Source organism: Stenella coeruleoalba, assembly GCF_951394435.1.
Source record: "Stenella coeruleoalba genome assembly, chromosome: 14".
Classification (NCBI taxonomy): Eukaryota; Metazoa; Chordata; class Mammalia; order Artiodactyla; family Delphinidae; genus Stenella; species Stenella coeruleoalba.
In genome coordinates, this window is record NC_137160.1 from 12,515,203 (window position 1) to 12,529,456 (window position 14,254).

Consider the following 14,254-nt stretch of genomic DNA (forward strand, 5'->3'; position numbering starts at 1 on the left):
AGTCTCCTTAAGCAATTTCAACCTTTTCCTGGCTGTGTCTCAGAGTATTAAAAGGTATAGGATGTTTGGCAACCAAGAATTGTCTTTTCTCCCCAACCATGGAGAAACCAAGTTTCATTTTCATAAGGAAGGAGGATATTTTCATATTTGATCCTCATAGAGCATTTCTTGGTTTTCTCAACTGGATTATCTAGTTCTACTCCCCTTGTCTGAAGCCTTAAAATATTCTATTATTTCTCTTGAGACATTTATTATACTGTTCTTAGCATTAGTTTTTGGGGTGGTGTTTTCTTTATTTCCCTCACTGGATTTTATTCTATGCAAGAACTGGGACCACAATATTTTTCCTCTTTTAGTTTCCTGCAGCCTCTCACTATTCTCAGCTGAGGTCAATAAAGAAAATCCTGCATATTTGTACAGAGCAGGGTTTCCCAACCTCGGCACTGTTGGCATCTGGGAGGGAGAATTCTTTGCTGTGGAGACTGTCCTGTCCACTGTAGGCTGGTAAGCAACATTTCCGGCCTCTACTCCCTAGCAGTCCTCCCCCAAATCTGAAAATAATGTCCCCAGACGTTGCCAAGTATCACCTATGAGGCAAAGTCACTCCTAGTTGAGGACCACTGGTAAAGAATATTAGCATTCAAAGGATTTCACATAAAAGATTAAAAGTTAAGTGAAAAAGATGAACAAAGGAGTGAGAAATAAAATATGGCTTAAATTAGTTGAATGGTGAAATTTTCAATATTTATTTGGGAAATTTAAAACAAGTCTCAAAATAAATGGAAGAAAGGGAACTAACATTTATATATTGTATCTACTAGTATTAGGCACTTAACTCCTAGTGACTCATTTAACGACCCACAAAATGTAATGAAGTAAGTTATTAGTAGGACTCAGGGAAGATCCTGTTTTCTCAGATGTTCTCCACTGAAGACTCACCATCAATGTAAAAATAAAAGAACAGCAGAATAGTTAAACCCATGGGCTATAGAGGTAGATAGTGGATTCCAAGCCTGGTTTTGCCACTTACTAGCTATGTGACTTGGAGCAGTAACTTAAACTCTCTGGGCTGCAATTTACTCACCCATGAAGATGGGTTTAATTAGAGCAACTGTTTCAAAGGGTTTTGTGAGGATTAAATGAAACAATGGCTGCAAAGTGCTTAGAACACTGCAAAAACTTGGTACTCAAGAAATATTAGCTTCTAAAAGTACTAACAGTACATATAAAGGCGCACATGAGTTGCTAGCTCATCAACTATAAGATATAATCCAATTTCTGAAGCATTACTATATATATTTATCATGTCCCTGAGAACTATTGATGTTCATCATCTTTTCCTGTCCTTATTGGCCATTTGAATCTTTTCTTTTGTGAAGTGTCTACTGTTTTTTAAAAATTGAGTGTTTGCAAATGAACTTTTATGAAACAGAAACAAACTCACAGACACAGAGAACAGACTCGTGGTTGCCAAGGGGTAGCGGGTAGGGAGGGATGGAGTGCGAGTTTAGGATTAGCAGATGCAAACTATTATATACAGAATGGATAAACAACAAGGTCATACTGTATAGCACAGGGAACAATATTCAGTATTCTGTGATAAACGATAATGGAAAAGAATATTTTAAAAAACACACATATATATGTATAACTGAATCACTTTGCTGTATAACAGAAATTAACACAACATTGTAAATCAACTATATCTCAATTTTAAAACATTGAGTGTTTGTCTTTGAGTTAATTGTCATTTCATATACAAGTCCTTTACGTAATATATGTGTACAAATGTTTTCTCCCCATTTGTGACTTGCCTTTTTGTTTTCCTAGCAGCTTCTTTCAAAGAGCAAATGTTTTTAATGCTGATCAAGTCCAATTATATTTTTTTAATTTATCATCTGTTCAGTTGGTATTCTAAGAAAGTTTTGCCTACCCTAAGATAACAAAAATTTTCTCCCACATTTTCCTCTGGATGTTTTAACTTTCACACGGAGGTCTACGATCCACCTCAAGTTAAACAAAATGTGGTAAATCTGTACAGTGGACTAGTACTCAGCATTGAAAGGGACAAGTCACTGACACACACAACTTTAGATGAATCTCAAAATCATTAGTTTGAGTAAAAGAACGCAGATACAAAAGAGTGGAGATTATCTCATCGCATTTATAAAACATATTCCAGAAAATGCAAACTCATTTATAGTGACAAGCCAGTGGTTGTCTGACAAGAGGAACAGAGGCAGGGTGGACTGCAAAACGGAATGAGGAAACTTAGAGAGTGAAGGAAATCTTTAGTATCTGGGATATGCTGGTGTATGCACAACTGTCAAACTGATCAAATGACTCATTTTAAATATGTGCAGCTTATTATAATTATGTCAATAGAGTCAAAAAATATACATTTGAAATCAAGGAGATATGGAATTTTGTTCAAGCTACTTGGTGCAGAATTAAGATTTTATATTCACACCATGCCAACCCCAGCATTTGTCTGACCCCTTATATCACCTGAGCACTCCATAACTAACTCTCTAGTATTGAGAGTTGGCATTGGCTCTTGATTGCTTGGTTTACATGCAACACCTGTCCTCTAGGGGTCAGGCTTGTCCCAGAAAAATAATTCAAGCTGGTAAATTCACTGGCTCACCCTCACTCTGGAAGGTAGCCTTAAGATGTATTGGAGGGAATCTGTGCATGTACGTATGTGCGTGTGTGCGTGTGTGTATTTAATTTGCATCAAAACAAAAACTGGTGTGCTTTAATATGAGAGGCTGCTGCCCAGCCACTCTCAAAAAATAGCGTTCCCCTAGAGTAAGGATGGTGACAGCCAACATTTGATGGGAGACCCTTTTAGAAATGTCTCAAAGTGATCTTAAATCAGTAACCCCGGTTCCGTGCAGATTTTAAGCCACCAGTACTTTGGAAAAAGCAGGCACACCTAGCGATTCAGATTATTTTCTGCCAGAATGGAATGTTGGAACAATTTAGTGAAGAGCAATCCTTTACTGAGGGTGTGTTATGTACCTGGAACTGTACTACATGCATAATATGTGCTATCCCGTTAACCCTTGCGGCAATTCCCCGACTAGCTGGTGCTATAGTCTTCCTATTTTTACTGGAGAAGAAGCAGAGGGCTGGAGAGGCAAACTAAGTTTCCAAATTCCCATGGCATTTTCCCTTTCACAAAGTTTCTCAGGCCTTAACCCAGAATTACAGTTCATTAATAGAAGCAATTTTTGGCCATGGCTGAAGTTTTTGACCAGAGAGGTTTTCATAGCTACTCCTGTCACACTGAAGGACAAACAGAGGCACTGGATATGTCATCTAATGACTTCATCGAAGGCATTGATGACAAGCTATTTAAATTTGTAGATAACAAGAATCTAAGAGGAAAAGTTTGGATAATACATTCAGGAAATATCACATCCAAAAATATAAAATTTAATAGGGATAGATTTTTTATTATTTTAAAATTTTATTTTATTTATTTTTGGCTGTGCCCCATGGCATGTGGGATCTTAGTTCCCCGACCAGGGATCAAACCCATGCCCCCTGCAGTGGGAGCTCGGAGTCTTAACCACTGGACCGCCAGGGAAGCCCCAGGATAGATTTTTAAAAAACCTTGCAGAGCTTTGCAAGAGTGATTTAGAGAGAGGATTCAAACATCTGAAAATGGGGTGATATTCTTAAGAGTATGAGTCTGTGACTCCTGCAACGTAAAGGAGACTGCTGGCCCGGACTGGAAAGGGGTTACCCATCGCTCCCATTCAGGCTTTTTGGAGGAAGCAGGGTAAGGGGTAATTCAAAGCAAAAATTCTCTGTGATTCCCATCCTAAAGAGATTAGAACAGCCAGAAGAAGGATGGAATTTGGAACCAATCGAGACCCCTGATATGATCCAGATCTTTGAAGGGGACATGCCTATCGGGAGTGACATCCCAACCAAGCCTCTAAAATCCTGATTCCTGAATTGAGGGCCTTGCTCTCAATGATATCCATCTCTTTTTTCTCTTTTTAAAAAAATCCCCAAACTTGGTAGTACTTCCATTCCTTCTTCTGTGAAGCAAAGATGGTATTGTGGTTAACTAAAACTTTAGGAACAAAGGTCAAGGATTCTGATTATCTTAAGGCTGGCCCAATACATGGTTTAGGATTTAGGGGCTAACACTTACATTCCAAGGCACCTAGGAAATGTCCACCAAAAAGTTTGAAATTCAAATTTAGGAGTTTCTATAGCAAAGACTAATAAGCAGTTGGGCATGACCCCATTTTCTCTACGCCACAGTCCCTCAGTGTGTGTTGAGACTATCTGATGCATTGTGGCGTAAAAAACATTTAAAACAGCTATTTTAGATTTTCAGTGACTTGCCAAGCTTAATTCTGGTTTGAAGTTAGCGGGCAAAGTGTGTATTGAGAGTTTAAAATAAGTGATCGAATGAAACAAAAAGAGGTGAAGAGAGGGGATATCCAACCTGATTAATTAAATTGTTTAATGGCTTTTGCCATCGGGCATCAACCCATCAGAATGACTGTGGATGTAGAGTTGGGGCAGGATCCCAGAGGCCCGCCTGCTGTAAGAGACAGTAGAGTTGCTGGATGACTAAGTGACTGGGAGTCACTCATTTCACGTGTACGCTGATGGGGATTAGCCAAACTGATGCCCACTGGGAAGGTAATTAATGTAGATCAAATGTAAGGCACAGCAGCAAACAGCCGGACCTGGCTCACTGGCTATCTTGATGATGAAATGATATTTTCAGGGCATACTCATTCTACAGTTGTTTTTTTATTTTAATATTATTGTATTTGAAAACTGCATAGCAATTGATGAGACTGCACAGTAACAAATTAAACAGTCCTGGGCACTTTGGAAAACACCATTAAATAAACCCAACTGAAAAATTCTAGTAATGACTCAGTTTTTTAATCAGAAAATTAGACATTTATACTTAGAAAGTATTTGTAAGAATTCCTTTCTACTGCACATATAGGTAGACCGGTGGTTCTCAGCCAGGGGTGATTTTGCCCCCAGGGGTGTTAGCAATGACATTTTGGACAGTCACATCTTGTGAGGAAGTACTGCCATTCACATCTAGCAGGTAAGTGGCAATAGATACTGCTATATAGCTTTACATCTTTCAGTGCACTGCAGAGCTCACCATAGCAAAGAATCATCTGGCACATGGCGTGGGCAGTGTTGAGGCAGAGAAAACCTGAGCCTTGAGCAGCAACCCCTTTATGAGTAACCATTTGGAAGCTACAGAAGCATCAAAGAAAACACCAGACGTCAGTAAGAACTCATGAAATGTCGCCTCCTAAGTTAAAAAGAGTTCCAAATTGATTCTCAAGCATTTTTTTGTACGTATTGTAGGAAGCAAATACATATATTGACGTTTTTGAGAAACAGATCTTTTCACTGTGGGAGAAGGGATTTACAAATAGGAAATGGGGCAAGGTGAGGAAAACACCCGCGGGGCTGGATTTCACTTGTTAATATCTGTGTGAATACATGAAGATATCATATTTATTATATTATATATCATATCATATTAATTTTCTATGTCTACTTACTGAAAAGTCTTAGAAATGAAGATATCCATAAAGGCAGGAGCACTCCCAAATCTTGTTTTCTAAATACATTCTCTGCTAAAAGGAACTAGAGCTTCTCTAAGAACTGGCCGATTCCAGGAATGGGACAAGGAAAGCACAGGAAAGCCTGGGATATCTTGTGGGGCGTCGGAGCATGATGAGGCCATGTGCAAAGGACATGGGATCTGGCTTGAGGGAGCTTCCAATGGCCAGATTTCGAGCAATTTGTACATGATAAAGAATAACAAGCTGAGCTTCCCTGGTGGCGCAGTGGTTGAGAGTCCGCCTGCCGATGCAGGGGACACGGGTTCGTGCCCCGGTCCAGGAAGATCCCACATGCCGCGGAGCGGCTGGGCCCGTGAGCCATGGCCGCTGAGCCTGAGCGTCCGGAGCCTGTGCTCTGCAACGGGAGAGGCCACAACAGTGAAAGGCCTGCGTACCGCAAAAAAAAAAAAAAAAAAAAGAATAACAAGCTAATGGATGTAATATCTTGAACTAATTTTAAAAAGATATAAATTAATGAGAGAGAAAATACTGTTTTTAGAAGAATGCTAGCTAAATAAACATAGAAGGAAGGGTGGAATTTTAATATATGGTTTTATGATCTTTAATCCCAAATGAAGTTGTTGTTTCCAGGAAGGATCTTCAACGAATGTTAAAACCACTAGATGTTGGGGAAGAGTGTACTCACTGTCTCAAAGTATTGCCCCGTGGGTTATTTATAAAATACAGTAGAGAGATCTGTCAATCCCTCCTTCACGTGGTGATCAAATTAGCTCCACAGAGCAGACAACCAGACATCACGTGCCCCCAGTGTTACACATCACCCGTGTAATAATCTTGCCAAAATGTTTACCCTGAATCTACCATGAGGAAACAATTTAAAAAACCAAGATGTGGGACTTTATACAAGACCTCTGCTCTAGACCCTTCAAAAAAAAGTCAAGGTCACGAAAAAAACCAACAAAACAAAACAAAACATCAGGAACAGATCCAGATTAAAGAGATTAATGAGACACCACCAAATACAATGTGAAAACCTTGAGAAAATGGAAACATTACCATATATTATGTAATACATTTCATTAAAACTAATTTTCTCAGTGTGTTAATGCTGTTCTGGTCTGAAAGGAAATGTCCTTATTCTCAGGCATATTAAAGGATTTAGAGAAAAGTGTCATGGTGTCTGCAACTTACAATCAAATAGTTCAGGAAACATGTAGATACATAGATAGATGATAGATAGGTAGATAGATAGATAGATAGATAGGTGGATAGATATAAAGGATATGCAACAAAATGTTAACTTTGGTGAATATGGACAAAGAATGTGCAGATGTTCATTATACAGTTTTGAAACTTATCAAAAATAAAAAAAGGAAGATTTTACTACAGTCAATGGCAGTTGGAAAAAAAAAATGGAAGTTTTTACCTTTTGTTACAACCATTACTGGTAAAATATTTTTTCTTCAGCTCTATATGTTTTGAAGGACTCCAATGTACAGACAAATGCCTTTTTAACATAGAGGATAGTGCTTTGGATGTCCTTTCTGCTATAGATGGTTTGTCTTAAGTTTCAAAATATAAAATGAGATGTTCAAACCCCTGACTAAGAAGCAACTTTCGAGGGCTCCATTTGAGACACACAGCTTTCCCAGTCACATTGGTTGGGCTGCAGTGACTTACCCAAAGGAAGGGTAATGGACATATGATGTCATTTACGGTATATACACACACACACACACACACACACACACACACACACACACATATAATACAGTCATATACATAGATATGTGTATATATATGCATATATGTATACACACACGTATATAAATATAAGATTTTTTTCTAGATTGTATGATGTATTAAAAATAGGTGATGTTCCACAAAGATTATCATAACGTTCAGGTGCTCTACCACTTTGATAGGCTGGAGAACCACCAATACAAAAGTATATCGACGTGTATATCAGCGCTTCTCAGCCTGGGATCTATGAACAATTTAAAGAAGCCTGGGAAATCGCATGTAGAGTTTTGTGTGGATGTGCATGTGTGTCGTTTTTTATGGAAAAGTTTGATAGCTTTCATCAGATTCTAAAAGGAATCTATGACTTTAAAAAGCCCACTAAAATAGAAGGCATCCCACTAACATACAGTATATTTATCGCAGATTTATGCTAAGCGTGTGTTCTCTCAAGCACTCTGCTTCGTCACTGTATGGCATGCCATGCTTAACTCATGCACGCTCTTGAAACAAACACACTGCTTTTCATTAAAATTAAATCATTGTGTCAACCAAAAAGGAATAAATTTGAATTTTATCTTGTTTTCATATTTCCGCCCACCATCCTGCAGTTGGGTGTTTTCTAATGATCTGATAACTTTGAAGAATCCTCAGGTTCAAGTTCACTGAAGAATTCCCTCAGGAGGACATTTTTGTTGTCCAGGGTTTCCGCCTACTTATTCTTTGAGCCTAACTCTATTTTTAAAAAACTTTTTAAACTTCTACATCTTTGCATCTAGCAGTTTCCAGCTATGAAGTAGAGAAAACTCAGTTTTTATTCAATAGACTTGCTGTGATTAACAGAAGCAAAGTAATAACACAGTATGAAGAATTTTTGTTTTATTTTTTACACATAAAATGAAAGTATGTGCACATTCTGTCTTAAATCAGCAAGATTCCTTTTGATACCCTTTCAATTCTGTATGTCGGGGTGGAATGAGCAACGAGGAAGAGGGGGCTCCCTGACAAGATACTTTACCCAGAAGCACTTTTCTCTTATTCTTACCCAGAGGCTATGACAATGCTTCATTAAAGTGAAATCCAGTCTTTATGCAGCGGTGTCATCCATTGTTCCTAATCCTCCCTAATCTTGTCTGATTCTATATTTTGTCAATGGGTAGCCGTGCCCACTTTATGCTACTGGATGATAGGTATTTAAAAAGTATGATTAAAAATAGGACATTTAGGGCCTGAATAAATCATGTACTTGAAAATTCTCTTTCCCATCCCAATCCCTATATTCTATAAAAATACCGTATAAATTGTAACTGAAATGAACTTTTACCCTGAAAAATGATACGGCCTCAACTAAAGTGGGCGTGATCGTCAGTATTACTAGGGAATAAACTGCCTTAGTACAGTCTTGATGAAAAAGTGCTTTGAGAAAAAAATTTGACTGAGTTTTCCCACCGCTTCTTCTTGTCTATACGCCTAAGTAGTCCTACCCAGTTCCCTAGCTTGGCAAAGTATATGACAATAATAATATAATACACATAATAAATAGTGACCTTGTAATATATTATAACAATATATAATAATATAACAAGACTGAGTATATAGATTCTTATTTACAGATTCTACTAGAGCCTGTTGCAAAAAAAAGAACTATGTGAAAAACAGATTCTCCGAATTATCTCTACAATCTGTATGCTAAAGGAGAAACTTATATAGTTTCAAACATCCTTCCTCACTTTAACTAGTACTTTATTAACTCACATACAGCGATAATATAACAAAACGAACATTATAACTGAAGTAGGGATCGCTGGAAATCAAATTCATATGCTGTCACTGTTTGTTTAAAATGGTCAGAGACAGACAGAGACTCAGAGAGAGACAGATAGAGATAGAGAGACAGACCATGAAATGAAGGCTGAGGTCAGGGCAGGAAGTGTTCTCAACTCCTCAGAGGAGCTGCATAAATCCAAGGTATTTGCCTCATTTTGTCCTTCTTCTTTTATTTCTTCTGTGTTTCTTCATAGATCGGAAGTCCTAACCAATTTTAGAAATACCAGTGTCAGCTTCTGACCTAAGCACTCATGACCGAGATAAAATTATTAATTAAAATTGGAAGCAAATAAATGTCATGTCTCTTACTTGTATCTTAATCATTGTTCTCCTTATTGCTTACTCTTGTAGTTTCATTGCCTATACAGGTATATACCTCAGAGATATTTCGGGTTCAGTTCCAGACCACCGCAATAAATCGAATGTCACGACAAAACGGGTCACAGGAATGTTTGGGTTTCCCAGTGCATATGAGTTATGTTAATGCTACACAGCAGTCTATTAAGTGTGAAATAGCATTATGTCTAAAAAACCCAAAATATACGTATCATAATTAAAAAATACTTTATTGCTAAAAAATGCTAACCATCATCTGAGTCTTCGGTCAGTCGTAATCCTTTATCTGGTGGACGGTCTTGCCTCCTTGTTGACGGCTGCTGACTGGTCAGGGTGTTGGATGCTGAAGGCTGGGGTGGCCGTGGCAACTTCTTAAAATACGGCAACAGTGAAGCTTGCCACAGCGTTTGACCCTTCCTTTCATGAACAAGTTCTCTGTAGAACGCACTGCTGTTTGATAGCATTTTACCCACAGTAGAATTTCTTTCAAAACTGGATTCAGTCCTCTCAAACTCTGCTGATGCTTTATCAACTAAGCTGACATCATATTCTAAATCCTTTGTTGTCTTTTCAACAGTCTTCACAGCATCTTTTCCAGGAGTTGTTGTGCTTTCACCACATTTGGTGCGTCCACTCCCCAGTGACAGACACCCAATGGCCTCCCTGTCCACACCATCACAAACACTGCTAAGGGGCGTAGTCTCATACACACTCCCTTACCCACCTGTGTGGAAATTTCTTTGTAAAGGAAATGACTGTATCACAGGGCTCACATCTATGCCAATCACCATACATACATTACTCAGAATCTGCCTTGCGGAATGGCTGACGTTACCCTAGTTTTGCAGATGAGGCAATGAGGGCTTGGGAATTCATACAATACAATTGGGGGAGCCATGATGTAAATATGGGTCCATCTCTTCTGAAGCCTAGGCTCTTCCCACATGCCACCATACACTATTCATATAAGCTTTTATTTGAGAGAAAATGATCTTATTTTTATTGTACTATGATTATTATCCCTATTTTATAATGATAGCATCTTACCAGAATAATTAAGAAAGTTGTCCAAAATATAAAGCATTAATAGGCATAATCAGATATTTGGCAGTTAATAAATACAGTATTATTTGCCTCACTTCACAGTTAGATCTTATAGCTTTTCAAGCATTTAGATCACAGAACCAAGAAGGAAAACTCTAGGCTCAGGTTTTTCTTTAAAAAATATTAGAAATACATAATTAGAATCAATTCATGAACTTTGTTATTTGACACGTTTATTTGCAAGACAGTTTCAACTATCATTAACCTAGCACTTGAGAACTCTACTTTCTTCATTTATTTTCCAAAATTCCACCTTCCTGTTAGAGGAGTTTTTCCACAACAGTCTCTGTATTATTCTTATATTCAACTGATTTTATGCAGTAACCTTAATTGACAATTTCCTCAACCTGGGTGACTGTCTGTGTGTACACAGGTGTGTGTAGATGAATTTACAGAATTCTTGTTTGTTGACTATTCTAGTTTTCATTACTAGATTTAACATTCCTTGGGAGCAAGGAAAATTTACCTGTGAAATTATCAGTGTTTGCAAAATCACCCAGGAATCAATATGTATTAGCAACAGTGACATTCTAAATATTTCACTATTTCTGGTCTAATTAATATTATCCAGTCAGTTTCAGGAAAGAGGAACCCATAGAACACAGAAGCCCCAAGGCACATGGGATCCCACCAAAGATGCTTGGAGCCCAGGGAAGCCTTCACCCAGTCAGTGGGGGCAAGTTAGAAGTGTCCTTAGACATAGAAGGACTTCACATTGAGTCTCAAAGAGAAAGAATTGCAGAAATGTTCCTTTAATGTACCTTTCCGCCTGCTTTTAAGGTAGAAAAATCCCTCCCAAGCAAAAGAGATGTGTCATCTGGAAGCTGTCATGGGAGAAAAAAAAGAGGAAAAAAAGGAGGCCCAAGGCTCCAGCTCTTCTAGGTTGAGAAGGGGGATTTTTGTTCAGGAAACAGGAGGAGAGAACATGTCTTAGAAGGGGATATTGACAACTAAAGGATTGCAAGAAGACACAGGGCCTGGGTCTGTCCTTTTGGGAGAAGTACATCTCCAAGGGTGGCTAAGACACCAGGTTCTTACAACCTGGCACAGAGCCTGTGTAGGTTCTTAACCATTTCACAAGAATTAACTTTTCTAGTGCTTCCTTCCCCTTCCCTAAACCAGGGCTAATCTTTTACTCTCATGCTCCGTCCTTCAAACTTCATTTCATAATATGCTCATTGATCCTAGAAGTAGTAGGAACTTCAGAACGGTCACCCCATCACACAAACATAAACCACGAGACTTTACATGCATTTACAGAATTCACCCATTCTTAAGAGACTAATTTTAAAGCCATAAGAAGAAGCTGAGACCCAGGAAAGTAAAGGAATTCTTCCCAACACATAAAGTTATTAATAAGGCCAGTCCAGTGGAGTGAAGGTCCTCTAAGAAGTGCTTCGTCACACAGAGGCTTCAACCCTACGTGACCAGCTCTGTTTTGAATGAGTTACTAGGGAGTAAGTAGAAAATAGCAACAGAGTTCTGTTTTGCTAAACAAATCAGGGATTTGAAGTCAATTTAGCCTGCCTCAAGGATTTTAAAATGCACACTATCAGTGATATTCAGATATGTTAATGTAAGTATATATTAACAAAAAGCCCCCCTCAGTTCAAGAATAAGCTGCCCCCTCGTTTTGGCTCATTGCAAACCTGTCCCAATGCCATATTTTACCGCTTTTATCTGTTCCCCTTTGACAAGAAACGAGCTGCAATTATAAAGCACAGCTACTTCTCTTTACCTTTGTTGCTTTTCGGTGGTGAGGAGGACAGTCTGGCAGGAGAGATGGCAGCCGCGTCTCTGAAGAGGAAATATAAAGCCTTTGCTTTCTGCCTCTCCCTTTCCATTTGCGTCCTTAGTGATTCAAGTCTACACCTGCTGGGCAGAAAGTACAGCTCTGAGGAGGAAGTCCTTTAAAAGCCACCCAGAGCTGCGTTCAGGAGGCTCTCAGGATGGCCAGTGCTTTGTGGAGAAGCACTGAGTCCCTAACCTTCAGCTTTGCTAGGGGAAGCATTGTCGAGCCTATCCTCTGTTCAAGAAAATAAGCTGTCTTTCTCAAAAGAATCACTTGAACTCATGCAAGCTGTCAGTGCCACGCTCAGCGTTCGAAGGGTCGCCTGGGTCACGTGCATGGCACAGAGCTACTCGGCAGGAACGACTCCCGCATGACCCACGCTGCCTGGTCCGAGGCGCTTCATCCCGAGATCTTCCGAGCTCTCTTGCGGAAGCTTCAGCACTGCGGAGCTTCAGCCGTCTGCTGGCAGGTGATTCCTGTCCCATAGAAAGAACCCAGGAGTGAGCTCAAGCAGGAGTTATTCTGTGGTTTTCGTTTAAAAGCTTGCTAAGAGCCACAAGCCACCCCATCTCAAGTGAGTTAGGAGGTATGATTCAGTACCAGGTAAGAGAGGCTAGAGATGGGGGGCGGGGGTAGGGATGAAAGCTAGAGACAAAAAAATGTTTGGGGTTCCCAGTAGCCAGAATCAGCTCTGTGAATCAAGCGCAGCTCCCCAGGGCTCCTCCTGTCTGTGTAACACACAGCCCACTTGGCCGTGTAACATCCCAGGTTGATACCACTGTCCAAACTTAAACAGTAAAGGCAGACTGCACTGCACTTGACGACATGAGAAAGCCCTTCACAGCCAGGGATTTTTCTCTTCATCCTCGGCCTGCGACATGTCCTCTCTTAGTCAAAATTAAACCGGTCTGCAAGACACAGACTAGAAAAATTAGGTTTAAAATTATGGCCCTGCTATCCACTGTGCCCATAAGATTCTCATAAAAATACTTGTATTCAACCAACAGCACAGAACTAAAAAGAGTCCCAAATCTGCCCCGTCTCTCTCTGCTCAGAGCAAGTGTTTTCTGATGTGAATCCATTCCAGTTGGGGGTTTCTGTCATTTGGAATCATCCTATCCCTGGTTAGGGCTGATTCTCCACCTCTTCATCTTGTTCTCAACTCTTTTTTTGTTGTTGAAGTATAGTTGATTTACAATGTTGTGGTAGTTTCAGGTGTACAGCATAGTGACTCAGGTATAAATATGTGTATATAGATATATACACATATATGTGTGTATGTAGACATTCTTTTTCAGATTATTTTCCATTATAGGTTATTACAAGATATTGAGTAAAGTTCCCTGTGCTATACAGTAGGTCCTTATTCTCTTCTATTTTGAGATCCGAGAAGAAAATGATGATTTTCTTAGCTTTCTTGCTATCTGAGAATTGGGCTGATCAGAGAAGGTCTTCTTCATCCTTGGTCTAGATTGTCCCTCTGTCATTTTCCCAATTGGAGGGGCCGTTCTTTCACTCCTTTTGAGCTTTCCTTCCAGATGGAAGGACGTCCATTAGCATAACCTTCTGTGATTCTCTTTACTCTTTCCCTCACTTCTCCAAGTCTTGCATGCATGTAGTCTATTTGGGAAATTATCTCAGGGAATAGAAGCAGAAGAGAAGGGGGAGTGAAGCAGGGAAAGAGGAAGCTAATACAACGGTTGTTATAAGCAGGCCACTGGTACATGACCCCATGGACCTTTGGAGGAATCTTATAACATGTATCTCAGAACTGTCCACCCAGAGGAAAAATGAAGGAAGCACTTATCTACTGGCTTTCCTCCCCATTGGTCAAGGATGGTCCCATGGGAGTTCCCTCAGG

At 39.4% G+C, this 14,254-nt stretch overlaps 1 protein-coding gene across 5 annotated transcripts in view; it reads left to right on the forward strand.

Annotated features, from left to right (window-relative positions):
• Positions 1-14,254, forward strand: part of LOC307196769 (serpin B3-like) — a 106,579-nt gene that overhangs the window by 69,944 nt on the left and 22,381 nt on the right. For 4 of the 5 annotated variants that reach the window (XM_079942086.1, XM_079942088.1, XM_079942085.1 and 1 more), the window contains one exon: positions 4,991-5,098. The exons of the other annotated variant lie outside the window; for it this stretch is intronic. The gene's annotated coding sequence lies outside the window, so the exon portion shown is untranslated. The remainder of the gene's footprint in view (positions 1-4,990; positions 5,099-14,254) is intronic. 5 annotated transcript variants of the gene reach the window in all.